An 18670-nucleotide genomic window follows, 5' to 3' on the forward strand; every position below is an offset into this window, starting at 1 on the left:
CCAACACTGCTGTTGGTATGATGTTCTGTTTGGTTTGCCGTGTTTTTGTTAATCCTTGTTTCCAGCACTTTTGATTAAACTGCTGGTGTAATGAACTCCATTGGCTTTATTGGTTGGCCAATTGGAGTATGAACCCCTCAATGATAGCTCATTGAGGGGTCCAGTCACTTAAGTTGACTGGCTGCTCAGCACTGTGTTATAAGCTGCTGCTGCTGTAATATCGTTATTGTAAATAATATTGGTGTGGTGACGGAACTCCTGCCTCCTGTGGATTACTACAGCTGCTTTAGCAGTTCCATTTCCACTGGAGCCTTATATGCCTCCTACAGTTCAGACAAATGGGAGTTATCACTTATTTTGGGGCCTCACGCTGTTGTTATGCTCCCATTACACATTGCCAAGTGCAAGAAGATCCATGGCTCATTACATTAACACTGCAAAGATGAGACCATAGATACCATTATTATATTGCACGTTGGTGATTGGACCCGTGGTGAAAGTGGGTGAAATCCAGTCCCCATTGTGTAATACACAAAGTGCAAACAAGACCCAGTATAGGTGATGATTTAGGTTCCCACATGGGGAGCTGGATTTTGTGGAGCACACGGGAGCAGGCAAGATGGCCGGCAGACACAGCAAATTGTGCGGGAGGTCGTGCGTCAAGATTTCCTGGGGCGGGAAAACTGTAAGCGATCAAGTCAGCAGCGGGAAGGTAACAAAACGGTAAACTCATTAGCAGTGAGAAGCTCATTGCCAGGTTTAATGCAAATGTAATTCAAATTGAATTAATGCTGCCTCCCCAATTTAATGAAACTCACATGTGCCTCGTGCGCCTTCATTAACCCGCCCAGTGAAAATCAGCGATTTAAATGTAGCTTAACTAGCTAGTATAAGATGTTTGGATTGCATGAGACTGAGTCACAGCAAGGTGCATTGCTTTGGAGAACGTGGATGGGTAAATGGGCACTTTAACATTTATGTAAATGTAAATGGAATTCTCAGGTTGTTGCGATTCACTTTTCCCGCCGGCTGCGCACACTCACTCGCGGGTGTCTTGGTGTGTGGCAGTACAATGGAAAATCCGATTGACAAGCGGGGATCGAATGGCGCACCGCCAAGAATCACATGGCTGGGGTCCGGAGAATCCAGTCCCTTTTATTTTGTGTTGAAATGTGGTCATCTTAAACTCTTAGGGGTGGCGCCTGAGGCAGGAAGGGCATAAATCCAAAGTATTGGGTCCAAACATTAAAGGGGCAGCTCATAGCCGAGGGACAGGGGACCACGCATTAACGTAACATCAATTTCCGAAGGAGGTGGAGCCTGTGAACGCTGCCTTGAAAGAGAGGAAGAAGTTTTGGCCCAATGGGAATCATTCACCCTGTATTCCTTCATCCTCGAGCACTGGAGGGTGTCAGCATAGCACTGCCAACTTATAACTGGATTAGACGACGTGGGTCTCCTGCCATGTGATTCAGCGATAAGCCCATGTCACCTATTTTGTGGGAAATTACTGCCACGTGATTGTGTCTAGGCAGCCGCATCCTTCTCGTGCCAAATTCCCAATTATTTCTGGGCTCTCCAGCACAGGCAGTGAAAGCCAGACAAAATCCAGCCTTGGGTCTCAATCTTACTGAGAATAAATAATTTTATTATAGACAGTGCGCTTGCACCCAATATCATTGTCAGTGCTTTGGAATTGTTTTGAAATTCTGCATGCAAAAATTCAAGTGTTTTTTTAATTAATTTACTTTCAAGTAGAAGGGCTGTTTGCACAAATTGGCTTTTGTTCCATTGAAATGGGCCAAAAATATCAACTTGCATTTCGATAGCTTCTTTAACATAGTAAAACATCCCAAAGTTCTTCACAAAAGCGTTATCTGACATGATTTGACATTGAGGAACATAAGGAGAAAAGGGGAAATAAAATCATCCGACCATAAGATGTCGAGCAGAAGTAGGCCATTCCGCCCATCGAGTCTGCTCCGCCATTCAATGAGACTAAAACTGATCTGGTATGATAATCCTCAGCTCCAACTTCCTGTCTCATCCCCAAAACACTCTCCAGTCTTTACAGCCCTCTGTGGTAAAGAATTCCACAGATTCGCTACCCTCCTCATCTCAGTCTTAAATGATGGGCTTGCAATCAGAGATTCCACCAAAATGAGCACACAGGAGGACCACTGTATTCTTTAAAAAAAGGAATGCCGTCTGCTTGAAATCTAGGGTGGGATGTCCCGTCCAACACGCCCATGTTTTTTCGGCGGCAGAAGCGGCCCCCAGTGGGATTTACAAACTCGGCCATTGTCAACGGGATTTCCCAGTCACTGCACTCATCATCATCAGGAGACTCATGCGTCGGTGGGACCACAATATCTCGCCAGTGTGAATAGTTGGCAACCCAGTAGTTGAGGCAGTTTCGTTTTTGCTCTACCTTGATGCAATTAATAATATTCCTAAAAAGCGGACCCCTAACAGCACTGCCGGTTGAAAGTGAGCTCATTTGGGTGATCTCCAGACACCATTATTATGGTGAATATATTGTGGCGTCAGGGTCACTGTCATGTGGAATTCCAAGCAATTGGATAAAGGACTCCTATGTCAGACTCCAATTTATTGACTACAGCTCCACCTTCAACACCATAATCCCAGCCAAGTTCATATCAAAGCTCCAAAACCTAGAACTTGGCACCTCACTCTGCAACTGGATCCTCAAATTTCTGACCCATAGACCACAATCAGTAAGGATAAATAACAACACCTCTCCCATGATAGTCCTCCATACCAGGGCCCTGCAAGGCTGCATACTTAGCTCCCTACTATAATCCCTATACATACACGACTGCGTGGCAAATTTGGCTTCAACTCCCATCTACAAGTTTGCTGATGACATGACCGTAGTGGGTCGGATCTCGAACAATGATGAGTCAGAAAACAGGAGGGAGATAGAGAACCTACTGTAATGACAACAATCTCTCCCTCAATGTCAGCAAAACTAAAGAGCTGTCATTGACTTCAGGAAGCAAAGTATCGTGCACATCCCTGTCTGCATCAATGGGGCCGAGGTGGAGATGGTTGACAGCTTCAAATTCCTAGGTGTGCACATCACCAACAATCAGCCCTGGTCTACCCACGCCAACGTTACGACCAAGAAAGCACAACAGCGCCTACACTTTCTCAGGAAACTAAGGAAATTTGGCATGTCCACATTGACTGTTACCAACTTTTACAGATACACCATAGAAAGCATTGTATCTGGCTGCATCACAGTCTGGTATGGCAACTGCTCAGCCCAAGACTGTAAGAAACCACAGAGAGTCGTGAACGCAGACTAGACCATAACTTGAACCCGCCTCCCATCCACTGACTGTCTACACCTCCCGCTGCCTTGGGAAAGCAGGAAGCATAATCAAAGACCCCTCCTACCCAGCTTATTCGCTCTTCCAACTTCTTCCATCGGGCAAGAGATACAAAATTCTCAGAACACACACTAACAGATTCAATAAGAGCTTCTTCCCTGCTGTTACCAGACTCCTAAACGACCCTCTCATGGACTGATCTGATCTCTTCACACATCTTCTTTGCTGAGTAGTACCGCACTCCTGTACGCTTCACAGCTCGTCAGTGCAGGAAGAGATCGGAGTGCCATTTTTAAATGCTGCCCTGATCTCTGGACCCCCCCTGGAATTCCTCACCACAGACTCTGGAAGCCCCCCCCCCCCCCCCCCCCACAACCTTACCTCTTAAGGTCAGGGCACCCCAGCACCTGATTCCTGGTACGGGAACCTGGCACCCCGATACCTTGACACTGCCAGCCTGGCAGTGCCACCTGGGCACCCTGGCAGTTAAATCACACGAGGTGGTTCGAGCGTCGCAAATCCCTCTCGCGAGTTTCAACCGCCTCATCACGTCGCCGGGTCGGGCACAACAAGGTCATTCAATCACACCCATGTGTTCTCAGATATTAAAGATCTTAAATCCCCAATTTAATCAGTCTGATGTTCGAGTTGTACAGGACTACCTGAGCAGTAACAATGCTCCTGATTTGAACTCTCCCTGCCTGACAGAAATTAGCAGAATTGAAGTTAAAATGACTGCGGCTAGTCTCTCCGATCCTGTTGCTTCCCTCGCTGTGTCCTGCTTTTAACCCACCTTTTGAGTAGGCGAAGAAGACACCATAGGACAGCAGGGGAGGATAGATTTTAAATATGCCCCACCCCTCCTGTCGCAGAATTGCCATTCTCGCCCTTTGGCAGGTAGTAGATCTGGATGGATTTTGGACAAGGGATAAGTGTGGACCGACTGGGAAGACCTGCAATGTTGCTGGACCCCTGTATTCGTTGCCTCTTTTGGGCCTGACAACTATCATGTCTGTCTACTCCCCCACCACCAACCCCCACCCAATTTCCCCACTTAAAATCGGGACCACTCATTTCTAAACAAGCTGCTGGCATTTCAGTGATGATGTGGGTAAAGAGCTTTAAGTCGGCTCATAAACGTTTATAATTCCCCTGTGACAGAGGCCCCCCCCCCCATCATTAAACATTCACTGCGATGATTGCATTACAAGAGGCCACTGCAATGAGTTCACTTTAAGTTGGCAGTGCTGCTGGGGATTGTTCTTTGTGATCATACGTGCATTACTTTGTGAAGGTCTGTAACCTAACAACATCCAGAGTAAAATGTGCGCCAGAAAATATCAATCAATTTATCAGTTCAATGCGACCAGACAGTTCTCAACCTGTGAGCTCCTCAGTTTCCCGTATAACACACGGAAATGGAATAGGTTTCGTCAACTTAACATTGTTGAAATTATAACATGAGAACACTTAAAGGAGAAGCTTAAAACCAAAGACCATTTCCACTCCTCCTGATCTCTGAACACATCTAACGACTGCTAAAATTTTCACTGATGCCAGAGCGGGATCACAGTCCTCAAAGATTCCGATAGTCATCGGGTCACACAGAACAGAGCCCTTCAGCCCATCGAGTCCGTACCAACAAAACTGCACTAAGTCTATACTCGTCCCACTTTCCAGTCCTTGGCCCATAGCCTTGAATGTTATGTCAGGTGCTCATCCATGTACCTTTTAAATATTGTGAAGGTTCCCGCTTCTATTACGCCCCCAGGCAGTTCATTCCAAATTCCCACCACCCTCTGGATGAAGAAAGCTTTCCTCAAATCCCCTCTAAACTTCCTGCTCCTCACCTTAAAATTATGTCCCCTCATTATTGACCTGTCAACTGAGCAGGGACAACTGCTTCCTATCCACCCTGTCCAAACCCCTCCTAATCTTATACACCTCAGTCAGGTCCCCTCTCTGCTTTCTCTGCTCTAAAGGAAACAACCTAAGCCTATTCAGCCTCTCTTCAAGGTTCAAATACTCCATCCCAGGCAACATCCTGGTGAATCTCCTTTGCATCCTTCTGGTGCAATCGCATCCTTCCTATAGCAAGCCTGAACACGGGTGGGGGGGGGGGGGGGGAATAAAAATTAGCAGCCTTACATCGAGTGCCATTTGAGTGCTCTCCTTGTGGGGGCACTTGGGACAAAGCCTTTCATAGATCACCGCATCTGCTCCTTTGCAGTACAGTTTAATCTTCCCTTCTGAATCTTCCACTGCAGAGAAAAAAGTGCTCAGGGTGAATTCACAACATCAGTCTTCTGAGATTAGGCTCAAGATGACAAGTAACAGAGGAAATTTTGAATTAGAACCATAGAATTCCTGCAGTGCAGAAGGAGGTCATTCAGCCCATCGAGTCTGCATCACCCTCTGAAAGAGCGCCCTACCTGGGACCACTTCCCCATCCTATCACCGCAACCCCACCGATGGTACAATAAGGGGCAATTTAGCATGGCCAATCCACCTAACCTGCACATCTTTGTACAGCAAGGGGCAATTTAGCATGGCCAATCCACCTAACCTGCACATCCTTGGATTGTGGGAGGAGCACCCGGAGGAAACCCATGCAGGCACGGAGAGAATGTACAAATTCCACAGTCACCCACAGCTGGAATTGAACCTGGGACCCTGGCACTGTGAGGCAGCAGTGCTAATCACTGTGCCACTGCTCTATATCAGATCCATATCACAAAGTGTGGTGCATTCCAGACAGGCTTTTTCTTAAGGAAATGGCACAACAAAGAGCTTGCTTTTGTAGTGCAGCCATCTGAGATGGCCACCAGCAAAGGACCATGGGAACTATGGCCAATCCAGGACTCAGACAGATACAGAGCTTCTGTGTATTTGAAACGCAGGTAGCTAGACCTGATCGAAACCCCCGCTCATTTGCATTTTAATGGCCCGTTCCCCAGAACAATAGGACTCCAATCAAGAAACCGGTACAGCCACAGACTGATCGGCGGCACTCCCTTTACTCAGAGAGCCCAACTGCCAAGGTCAATGACCTCTAAGGACCCGCTCAGCCGCTAAGGCACCCGCCCCTTTATTGGCCAAAATTGAAGGCAGTGATCGAAGTCCTGTCGAATTATTGGGTCCAAGATTAAGGACTGCCCCAAACAGCGTGAAATCCTAGAGGGATAAAATGGGACACAGCCATGTGTTCAGTCTCTTTTGGACCCGGCCTGTGCCAGCCCCTTCTGAATCCAGCACGTGTCAGCCGATTATAACAGGAACAGCCAGCCAAGTTCAGGACCAACCATCGCTTCCTGACAGATGAGCCCAGCAGAGGCAGAGCCACTTCTTCAAACCAGCCACGTGAAATCAAGATAAAGACCTTATCCATCTGCACAGTGCCAGTCCCCCTGAAGTTAAGTATAGGTTATTGTAGCTGATAGGTGTAGTTTAACTTGTAGTAGATATTGTGCTTGCATGTCGAAGTAACCCTTGTGTGTAAATAAACCATCTTTGAACTGGAACTGACTAACTGGTTGTGTGGTCATTTGACTGATATACGGGAAAGCCTTGTGGTTCAGTGAGAGAAATAGAAACACCCACAGTATTGGCGACGCTGTTGGGGCATAACATCATGTCATAAAATGAGCCTCAGTATCATATTGGTGACTCTAAAGAGCAACATTATTGGTGATGCTGGTGGGATAGTATTCCGATTGGCAACAGTAGGTAAATCATTTCTGGCTTTCTGGTTCTAGTCGCGCTCCAGGGATTTGGGACGTTGAAACTAAACAGTTGGTACATCCTCACATGACGAAGAGTGTTTACTTCGCTGCAATACAGCTTTTCTGAGAGAGAAAAATTCCATATAAACCAATAAACTTTCAGCTTTGATGCCCAACATGTGCTAAGTTAGCGAGTGGAGGTTGATTGGACAAAGCGACAGATGCAAGTCCATTTTAACATTATACTTCCTGTTGTTCCGTTTATATAAAACTTGATCTCCCAAAACGTCATGGCTATGTTTGGGAAGTGGTCCTGAAACAGATAATAGGCCTCATCTGTGGAAATGCAAAGCATTCAGACATTGGCCTGGACCAAGATAGTAATCAGTGCACCACCCAGCACATGGACATTAGGTGCCAGGTTTATGCCAGTAAAACAGGCAGTGTTAATTAATTTTTAAGACAAATAGACTGGTAATTATTGGTCGGTATCAACAAATGTCAATGAAAGCTGTTGGACTTCTGTGAAAAACCGACTGTTTCATTAACACACATCATGTCTGATCTGGCCTACATATCCTACAGACCTGCACTGTACAGTTAACTCCTAATGCTCTTGTAGTGTTAACAGGCCATTGGGTTAGAATCATGGAATCATCAAAGGTTACTGATGCGACCATCAATTCACGCGAGACAGAGAGTGGATATAAACTGTGGCTTTAATCAACTAGAACAGAGCCTGCCTGTGACTGATCTGCTAGAGAGAGCCGCCTACAGGGCTGCTGCTCTTTATACCTCCCCTCAAGGGCAACAGCATGATACAGAGTAATACATGGTGAATGGTTCATACAATACGTTCACCACAGTTACATTGTTTTCCGTGTCAGCTATAATAGAGTTATCCAGCCTAATCCTACTTTCCAGCCCTTGGTCTGTAGTCCTGTATTTCACTGCACTTCGAGTGCGTATTTAAGTGTTTTTTTCTTTAAGTGTGATGAGGGTTTCTGCCTTTACCACCCTTTCAGTCAATGAATTCCACACTTTGCATGAAAATATCCTTTAGAACACCACTCTGATCCTCTTATTAATTGCTTTAAATCGCTGCCACAACCCTCCACCTCCCCCCACAACCCTGGTTATTGATCTGTCTTCTAAGAGAATAGTTCCTTCCACTCTGTCATCATTTTATACATTTCAGTTAAATCTCACCTCAACCTAATTTGTTCCACAGAAAACAACAGCAGCCCGGGCAATCTTTCCTCAATGCTGACATTTTCCAGTTCTGGCAGCAACCTCATTAATCCCCTCTGTACTCTTTCTAATGTGAACACAGCCTGTAATGTGTGCGTTGCCGGGGCAATTAGGATGGACAATAGACGTCATCGGCATTGCCCACATATCAAGGACAAATTTTAAAACAAAACATATACAAAATGTGTCTGCCAATATCTCTGACAGGAGTAACTAGGGGCGGAATTCTCCAGCCTTTTCTCTGGCGGTTTTCCCATGATGGATGCGACTCCCCCTTGGGATCTTCAGATTGCGCTGAAGCCAACGGTGATTTACGTTCTTCGCCTGTGCCACCGTCGGGGAATCCGCCGCGGTGGTTGACTTGGGGGGGGCTGGAAGATCTCGGCAGCGGGAAGGGCTGGAGAATTCTTCCCTGGGCTCCTGTCACAGAGTAATCGGATTGGAGGATTTGAAAGGAAAGCACCATGTTGAGATGGACTGGCAGAGGAACGAGAGGCGATCTCTGCTTAGCCATGGCTGCATAGTTAAGGAAAGACAGGATGCAAAACCAAAAAAAACAACTTTCATTGAAAGGAAGTTTCACCTTACAGTAAAAGACCTTCTATTGGGAAACGAGCAATAATGATCCCTCGAATCCGTTGTCTATCAGGGTGCTTGAGGTGCAGGCCTCATTGGTTAGGGAATAGGATAGGAACGTTAGGGATATAAATTTACAGTGCTAGGGGATAGAATAGGGAATGGAACTGACTGGGTTGTTCCACACAGAGACAGCATGGACTTCATAGCTGAATGGCCTCCTTCTGTGCCAGAATGACTCCAAAAGTGGAAATGCATTTTATTCTTTAGTTGTCTGTTGTTAGCTACTCACAGATAACAGACATTCTCTTCCGGAAGCTGTTGAAGTCCAGTATCGCCAGCATTGTGTACGTCCTCTGCACTCCCAGCTCACTAATGGTTATTGTGTCCTGCGTGCGTGACAGAAACACGTAACCAAAATTTCTTGCCGCAGTGACCAGAGCCCCTTCATCCGGGGAAGCGGCTTGGTATGCAAGCTGACCTTGAAGTAAGACAAACAGGAAAAGTTCAATGTCCAAACATGGCCTGGAATAGATTCAGAAATTCTGTCAAATCAACTTTCTGAGTTCCCATTGAACACCGGTGAACTTTTTTAGTAATGGTTATTAATCGTGTCCAGTACTGAAAGTTTTCTGCAGATTAGAACAGGGAGGTCCAAACTGAAAGGAAAACCTAAAATAGTCCAGTTATCCCACTTCACCAAGGCCCAATTTCTGCTGCTAATCTCATCCTTTTCTATTAAAAAAAGGTAAAGCAGGAAAACTGTGATGGTGAATCCATGCCAATAGGCGGAATTTTCTCCTCTGTGTAGAGGGCTGGATGAGGCAAGGAAACCAACCTGCAGCTCGCTGGCTGCACAGCCAGCTTTGCGCAGAACGAAAAAATAAAATGGAGGCATACGCCGTGAATCCCGACATTCTGGCTTGCTTTTTAAAAGGTGCCCGGACCTCCGATATAATAAGCAGGAACCTCACTACGCCACTATTTGCGGGGTGGGGGGAGGGGGGTGGAGAGCAAGGAAAATGTGAAACCGATATCTCGCCGGCGAGATTCTCGTTTTCCAGCTCTCCTGGAACTTTGCGCCCGTGTCGCCATTTGCGTCTGCGACCAACTCGGGCGCAAAATCCCCCCCTTGGTTTTCTGTATCATGTTGTAGTTGTTCTATTTACCCGATGGAGAAGCAACCTCAGTAATGTAAAATAAAATTAGGCAGTTGTAACTAATTTTAACAAACACGAGGGCCCGGAGGTTGACTCAAACTCTTCAAAAATGGCAGACGGCTCCCAATTCTGGGATTCCCGGTCCCATAACGGGGCTTCCTAACTTTCCTGAGTGCCTTAATAAAACATAATAACTAGGAGCAGGAGTAGGCCATCTGGCCCTCGGGCCTGCTCCGCCATTCAATTAGATCTGGTTGATCTTTTTGTGGACTCAGCTCCACTTACCCACCCGCTCATCAGAACCTTTTATTCCTTTCCTGTTCAAAAATCTATCTACCTTTGCCTTGAAAATATTTAACAAGGTAGCCGCAACTGCTTCACTGGGCAGGGAATTCCACAGATTCACGACCCTTTGGGTGAAGAGGTTCCTCCTCAACTCAGTCCTAAATCTGCTCCTTCCCCCCCCCCACCCAAAGTGTATGAACTGGTACATGTCAAAAGTCCACATCAGCATCCCAACCCAGCTCTATTGTGGGGGACAGGCATCTCCCACTCCTCCACAATTTTCATGGAGTCAGGCCAGGTTTTAAAGAGTTGCAGTTCACAGCTCCTCGGAGGAGTCTTTACCCTAGTCTACATGAGGGGACCTTTTGAAGGTAAGTTCAATATGTCCTCCTCATGCCCCCTATTCCAAGTTCTGCCCTTTCACACACCCCATGACCCCTCATGCCTCGTATGTCAAGGTCTGCCCTTCCACCTATCCCATGGCCCCTCTTGCCCCCAATAACAAGCAATGCCACTGCCATGCCCATTAACCCACAATACATTGTCTAGAACCAATAAATCTTATGGTGTATAATTCCTTGTGAAAAACAAGTGTTAAAAGTAATTCATTCATAACTTTCACCTATGTTGAAAAACAGTTGTTGCACTACAAGCTAACAGAAGTGTCAATCATCCGGACCCTTTAATTGTCTATCACAAATCCTTGAAACCACTTAACCTGTGTGAACAAACATTGTGAAATTGACAGCAAAGATCAGACAGCCTAAGCTGTCAATCAATGTTTCCTTTGTGGCACACGTTTTAGCGCCGTATTGGATGTCTAGGCTCTCGGACAAGCCTATGTTATAAGGCTTGACTGTGAGCCCAGGAAACCATTCAGTTTGTTGAAACAGCATACAGCATCTTTTAAACACTTTATTGTTGTCATTCCTTTAAAATTGAGAGTGCCCAATGCATTTTTTCCAATTAAAGGGCAATTTAGCGTGGTCAATCCACCTACCCTGCACATCTTTGTGTTGTGGGGGTGAAACCCATGAAACACGGGGAGAATGTGCAAACTCCATACGGACAGTGACCCAGGGATGGGATCAAACCTGGGATCTCGGCACCATGGCTAACTGTTTTTTCTCTCTTCGTCTACATTTGCTTTACTATGTATGGAGGCTATTATTTTATCAGCCATTGTGTCGACCTGACACAGCTTTTGGAAAAAAGATTTTGCCCCACCTGCAGCCAACTGTACATTATGTAGCTGCACCTTATTAATCCTGGTGAATCCCTTCCTGTCTCTACTTGCAGGGACCCATCTAGACTGAGCATTCACCTTGCAGATTAAATAAGGCATCCCCACCAAGGTATTGAAACTATTTGCTTAGTACCTTTCGAACTTGAATTTTAGCATGGGATAATATTTGACCCTCAAAAGCTAAATTAATGAGGTTTTTTTATTTATTCAGAGCTTTGACAAAGGGTCATCTGGACTCGAAACGTTAGCTCTTTTCTTTCCCTACAAATGCTGCCAGACCTGCTGAGATTTTTCAGTATTTTCTCTTTGGTTTTTATTTATTTATTGGATGTGGACGTCAATGGCTGGGCCACCATTTATTGGCCATCCCTAATTGCCCTTGAATTGGTTAGGCTGCTGGGCCATTTCAGAGGGCATTTAAGAATCAACACATTGGTGCAGATCTGGAGTCACAAGTAGGCCAGGCCTTGGCAGATTCCCAAAAGGACATTAACGACCCAGATGGGTTTTCCACGACATTCGGCAATGGTTGGACTTTTAATTGCAAATTTGTATTGAATTGACATTACACCATCTGCTGTGGTGGGATTCAAACCCATGAGCATTATATTGGGTTTCAGGATTACTAGTCCAGTGACAATACCACTACACCACGGCCTCCCCTTACAAAGGGACCTGAATTCCTCATTTCTGTCCATGTTTCTCGCTTCAGTATTTTGCATGTATTGGCTTTGTTTGAGTGTTGCTCTTCTTTAATCATATCAGACATTTTCTGTCTTCATTTGAGTACTTGGTTAGTTTGGGGAAGGGGTGAGCGGTGAGCCATTAAAAGGCCCTTTCACTTTGGCAGGACAGTAAAATCCCGTCAGTATAAAGGTTTTCCCTTGGTTTCTCCGGTGGAATTAGATGCTGATGACAGAGATCTGGCTTGCTGACAGTAGAATCATTGGGAGCCCCACATCTCTTCCGTTGACAGAATTAAGTGCCCGGGCAGTGTCAGGCCTTCGCCAGAATTTCAGAGCCCAAGGGTTGAAATCTCACCAGCAATCAACAATAAGGCCAGGATTAAAATCCTACGCGCCTGCAAACCCCTTGCCCGGGAGAATTCCAACCAATGTATTTGTAATGCCTGCGCCCTGGACAAGCTACTGCCCAGCTAAAGCAGTGTTCACATTGCAATGACCAGTTTGTCTATAGTTTGTTACCCAAGCTGCCTTTCTGAAACTGTGGGATCACAGCGATGAATATTTGAAAGCAGAATTGTGAGGGCCGATTGCACAAATAAACTTCTCTGATGTGGAGCATCACCCAACGGGAGCACTTATCAGCAAATGATTGCAATTACCTCAGAATTTGCTAATTATTTAATCCCAGCAGCGAGCACCAGCTTCTGCCTGTTGTGTGCACCTGAAATACCCGCCCTATTCTCTAAACTTTGAAATCGTAACAGCAACTTCTCTTCAGCCTTTAAGTGACAGAAGTGCAGCAGGGTAGCATGGTGGTTAGCATAAATGCTTCACAGCTCCAGGGTCCCAGGTTCGATTCCCGGCTGGGTCACTGTCTGTGTGGAGTCTGCACGTCCTCCCCTGTGTGCGTGGGTTTCCTCCTCCGACAGTCCAAAGATGTGCGGGTTAGGTGGATTGGCCATGCTAAATTGCCTGTAGTGTCCTAATAAAAGTAAGGTTAAGGGGGGGGGGTTGTTGGGTTACGGTATAGGGTGGATACGTGGGTTTGAGTAGGGTGATCATGGCTCGGCACAACATTGAGGGCCGAAGGGCCTGTTCTGTGCTGTACTGTTCTATGTTCTATGTTCTAAGTGCTGTTAAAACCATCTTTGTGTCAAAGGACATTTTTCTCTAAATGGTAAAATTGCTACCAAATTTGTTTTGCTTCATTAAAGTCAAAATATCCCCACTTACATATATGAGAAGAACAAGAAGTCTTACACACCAGGTTAAAATCCAACAGGTTTGTTTCGAATCACTAGCTTTCGGAGCGCAGCTCCTTCCTCACCTGAGGAAGGAGCTGCGCTCCGAAAGCTAGTGATTCGAAACAAAAGCTGTTGGACTTTAACCTGGTGTTGTAAGACCTCTTACTGTGCCCACCCTAGTCCAACGCCGACATCTCCATGTCATGTATGAGAAGAATATAGGAAATTGGGCAGTCCTTGGAGTATAAAGAGCTAATTAATGCAAAAATTAAGAGAACCTATTTATCACTGAAGAAATAGTCTGTTTGCATTTCGAGCAGTATTCTGCGTAAACATCAGTAAAATTCAACAGTCACTAAACAGAGACAATTCAAACTCACCATTTTTCTCCTCCACCATCACCGTGTGACAAACAGCCAGTAATTTGAAGAATTCATGCACTCCAGGGTCGCTCCCTGATCGGATCAGCTCCACAAGTGAACTGTCGTGAAACGTCAGCTTTCCATCGGCGAACGTGTTCCAGCTAAAGTCAACGACCTGTAAACACACCAGGTGACTTCTCAATGTGGGGTGAGGCGAGTGGCTCAATAATTGATGAACGCTGGTTGAAGTGGAGAATTATGGGATAAGAACTGAAATGCATTGTATGACAGTTGATATTCCACTTCTTGGGGGGGGGGGGGGTTGTTTGCCGAGTGAGTGGCTCGGAGTAATACCAACAGCACGGGTTTGATTCCTGTCCTGGATGTGGTGAAGTTGGGACCTCCCTCTTTGCCCTGCCCCCGACAGCAGAAGGCAATGGCAGATCACCACTGACATAAAACCTGCCGAGACGACAGCTCAGGATAAAGCGTCAGTGGACAATAGCGGAGGACCTGCCTTTGGGCAGAGCACACATGACATTACGATGATGATTCCACCCTCGTTACTGATGAAGCGGTCGCCTCTGGTCTATTCCAACATGAGGGGAGTGGATTTAATTTCTTGTAGATATAGGAACACAGGAACAGGAGGAGGCCATTCATCTCCTCCAACCCATTCTGCCATTCAATGAGATTGTGGCTGACCTGTAACCTAACTCCAAATGCCCAACGTATTCACATATCCCTTAAAAGCATTGGTTAATAAATGTCTTTCGATCTCAGATTTAAAGTTAACATTAAATAAAACTAAAACAAGTTATTTTCTCCACTTATTAACAAAGGTATCTTTTCCATAAAATGCTTATTACTCAGTATGTTCAATCTATGGGCGGGATTTTCCAACTCCTCCCTGGGGCTTGTTTTCCGGACAGAGGCAGCTTTCTATTGGCAGCATAGCGGGATCTTCCAGCCCTGCCAATGTCTGCGATGTTTTGTGTGGTTTGGCCGTCCCACTGCAGGGGAACTCGCCGGGGAGGGGACCGAAGATTCTGCCAGTGAGAAGGGCTGGAAATGTTCTTAATTATTTCATTACATGCATCTCGCTCTTCAGGTCCCATGCCATAAGAGAGCATTGGTGACCATGCACTTCATATGTTGGTCCAGTGTTATGCCTGGCAAGGTACTGCAGTGGTTTGTTGCTGCTTTCTGCAGTTATGGCTGACTGGGAGACTCTTACCACCTGCCGTAGACATTTTGGAAGGATTTAATGGTTGATAATCAACCTGTCTGGCCATGGTATCAACACACTTCCTTGGCCATCAAGTCCTGGGTGGGATTCGAACTTGGGAGCTTCTGCCTCAGAGGTAGGGGAGCTTGCACTGCCCCACAAAACATCCCACCTTGCACTTCACATGGTTAAACATGGGCAGCACGGTAGAACAGTGGTTAGCACTGTTGCTTCACAGCGCCAGGGACCCGGGTTCAATTCCCAGCTCGGTCACTGCCTTTGTAGAGTCTGCACATTTTTCCCATGTCCGTATAGGTTTCCTCCAGGCGCTCCGGTTTCCTCCCACAAGTCAGAAAGATGCTTGTTAGGTGAATTGGACATTCTGAATTCTCCCTCCTTGTACCCGAACAGGCGATCGAATGTGGCGACTACGGGATTTTCACAGTGACTTCATTGCCGTGTTAATATAAGCCTACTTGTGACACTAATAAAGATAAAGATTCTTATAAACATGCATAACCCTCCAGGTTCCGGATTCAGCTACTGGTGATGAATACGTGAAATATACATCACAAGTTGTAATTTGTTCCATTATTCTACCAGTGCTTCATGAGGCAATGATACTAATCTTTAGGCATCCCAGTTAAAATATTGTGACAAATATAGAGAGGGGCCTTCCTTATCTTCCTGTAATCACTTGTCGGTCAGTAAGCAGTACTTAATGGGTACCAGGTTTTAACTGAATCTCAAAATTCAATGACTGCCAAAGTCAGATTCCTGACAAATAATTTTGATTAAAAACACACTTACCTTTGCTCTATTGACATCGCCAAATTGATTACCTGAAAGACAAATAATTCAAACTTTAGTTGACAAAATACAGAATATTTCTGATCCAAGATTTCTTCTACAATCCACCATGACATAGCTTTCCCCCTCTGAGTTCTCTGCCCGAAGGCAGGTCATCTCCGCCACGTGTAGGACAAGGAGGCAGGTCACGAGTCCGCCCCTGCCATACTGGGATTGAACATTGACCCCTCCTTCCCCACACTTGTTGGCACCAATCTGGTTCGCACTGTCCATCCAGCCAACTAACGTCCTGATCCTGACATCTTCAATCCCTTTTCCACATGGTTATTTACCAATTTCTTTCTATACATTATATCTAACCAACAAATAAGTACTTTTGGATTAGAGTGCCTGCTTTATCAGATTAACTAATCAGATCTTTATTGTGCTCAAGTTAATTGTCAACATAACCAATTATGTTGGTAAAGGCTTAATGCACTTTGGGATGTCCTGAGTGTTTGTCAGACATTATAAAAGTGCACACCTGTTTTCTGGCACGAATATGTCCCATGCCAAAGTAGGAGAACGAATCTGTTTTGCAGGTAGTTACTGGAAAAGGCTTGTTCATGTCGCACATACATCAAGTTCTGTGAGGATTTGCAAGAACTGGTCTCCCTGACCTCTACAAATTTGTGCAACTTCACAAATAAAACCAAGATGAAACTGCAAATCATCACACGCCCTTTTTGCAATCAAAACTCTTTGGGGAAAACAGTTTGCCCTCTATTTGTGGACTATTTAAACAGTTCCATTGTAGAGTATTCAGCTGACAAGAGTTCTGTAAAATGGAACAGCGGTCGTTCCTCATGATTAACATCAATAATTACCATATACCCGTCCACTGATGCTGCATTTCTTAAATGCCATGATGTTCTGGGTCAGAGTGCCTGTTTTATCTGAGAAGATGTATTTTATTTGGCCAAGCTCTTCGTTCAGGGTGGTGGTTCTTGCTTTGGCAGGACAGTCTCTCTGAGCACAGTACATTTTCAGATCCCAGTTAATGAAAAAGCTCTGGGCTATGTGGAGGAGTTCAAAGCTGAAAAATAACATTCCTGCCATTACCTGCTGTATGCTGAAGCGTTAGCTTGCAATGATAGCGTGAGAACAATCAGAATTACAGTAAGTTAAATATTAAAGGCACTGCACAAATCACGTCAGTACTAACCATCGTAAAAGGGACAAAGTGGTGGCATTTATTAACACCACTTTGCAATGTACTGCGATTAAAATCGGCATGTTTTTCAGTCAAATAAAAGACCCGCTGAAATATTTAAAGTAAGCGGCTGCTAAAAGGAAGTAGTTCTTTCAATATGTACAATTCTGTGTCACTAGCTGCTTTTCAGAGGTTCATGTTTTAGTGGTAAGGGAACCACGGAAATTCCGATAATTTCAGGGCTTTCTCACTCCTACCGCCTTGGTTTGCTTCACTGTTCCCTTACCAGAGGGCAGTAAATGACAATATTCTTTTCAGTAACAGTTCCAGTGTCCAAGGCTGTTTGTACAATTTAATAACATAGCTCCCTCTCCTGGACCTCATTAAAATCAGCACATATTACTTTGTATCCTCCCCCTAGTTTTGTCCTCACTCTGCAATTTGACTCATTCGAAGTTGATAGAATGATTGAATCCCTACAGTGCAGAAGGAGGCCGGCCATTCGGCCCATCGAGTCTTTAACGACCCTCCAAATGAGCACTTTACCCAGGCCCGATCCCCTGCCCTATCCCCGTAACCCCACCTAACCTTTGGACACTAAGGGACAATTTAGCATGGCCAATCCATCTAACCTGCACATCTTTGGACTGTGGGAGGAAACTGGAGCACCCGGAGGAAATACACGAAGACACGGGGAGAACATGCAGACTCCGCACAGGCATCCAAGGTCAGAATCGAATCCCAGTCCCTGTTGCTGTGAGGCAGCAGTGCTAACCACTGTGCCACCGTGCCGCCCATTGATACTGAAATTGAGCAGTGCGTGACACAACTGTTAGCCGTCACTGCTGCAGCATCAGCTGCTCAGAGAACAGCCTTTGATAAGAGAAACACACGATGTTTAGCTTGATGACGGAGAGACTCTGGTCTGGATTCCCCAGTCCCTGCGTGTTGCTTGGCGCCATGCCATTCACTGGTGGCGGGATTCTATCTTCCCGCCACTTGTCAATGGGATTTTCCATTGAAACCGTCCCATGCCGCTGGGAAACGCGCTGGGGTGCCCTGCTAGCAGGAAAAATGAATCTAATAGCTGGAGAATTTCTGCTTCTATGTTTGGAGATGGTCGATATCGGTACACATACTAATCGTATCTCAGAGCCTTAACGTGCAACAAACCTCTTATCAGCTATTTTCAGAGGTTTAGTTCATATCAGAGCCAGACTTGGATGATGTTTAAAACTATAAAATCATGTTTTAAAGCACACAATTTGACTAATGATTCATACCCTTACCTTCTCTTTCTAAGCTTATCATTTCAATTACTATCAAATACTATGTATAATAGAAATACAGTATTCAACACTGAGTTCAACAATTTTAGACTGAGACCTTCCTCCTTCAGCTGAACCATTTTTTCCCGTTTTTTAAAATACCTCATACATTTTTTGCCTCAATGCACAAACACTCACTGCCCCCCCCCCCCCCCCCCCCTTTCCCCCAAACTGGGCCATCTGTCACTTGTTCTTAGGTTTGCTATATCTTATTTTCAGTCTCT

General features: G+C 45.5%; 1 protein-coding gene across 1 annotated transcript in view; it reads right to left on the bottom strand.

Annotated features, from left to right (window-relative positions):
• LOC119953191 (phospholipid-transporting ATPase IC-like) overlaps positions 1-18670 on the bottom strand; it is a 139781-nt gene that overhangs the window by 67403 nt on the left and 53708 nt on the right. The gene's annotated exons all lie outside the window — the stretch shown is intronic.

The sequence above is a fragment of the Scyliorhinus canicula genome, chromosome 18 (assembly GCF_902713615.1).
Source record: "Scyliorhinus canicula chromosome 18, sScyCan1.1, whole genome shotgun sequence".
Lineage (NCBI taxonomy): Eukaryota > Metazoa > Chordata > Chondrichthyes > Carcharhiniformes > Scyliorhinidae > Scyliorhinus > Scyliorhinus canicula.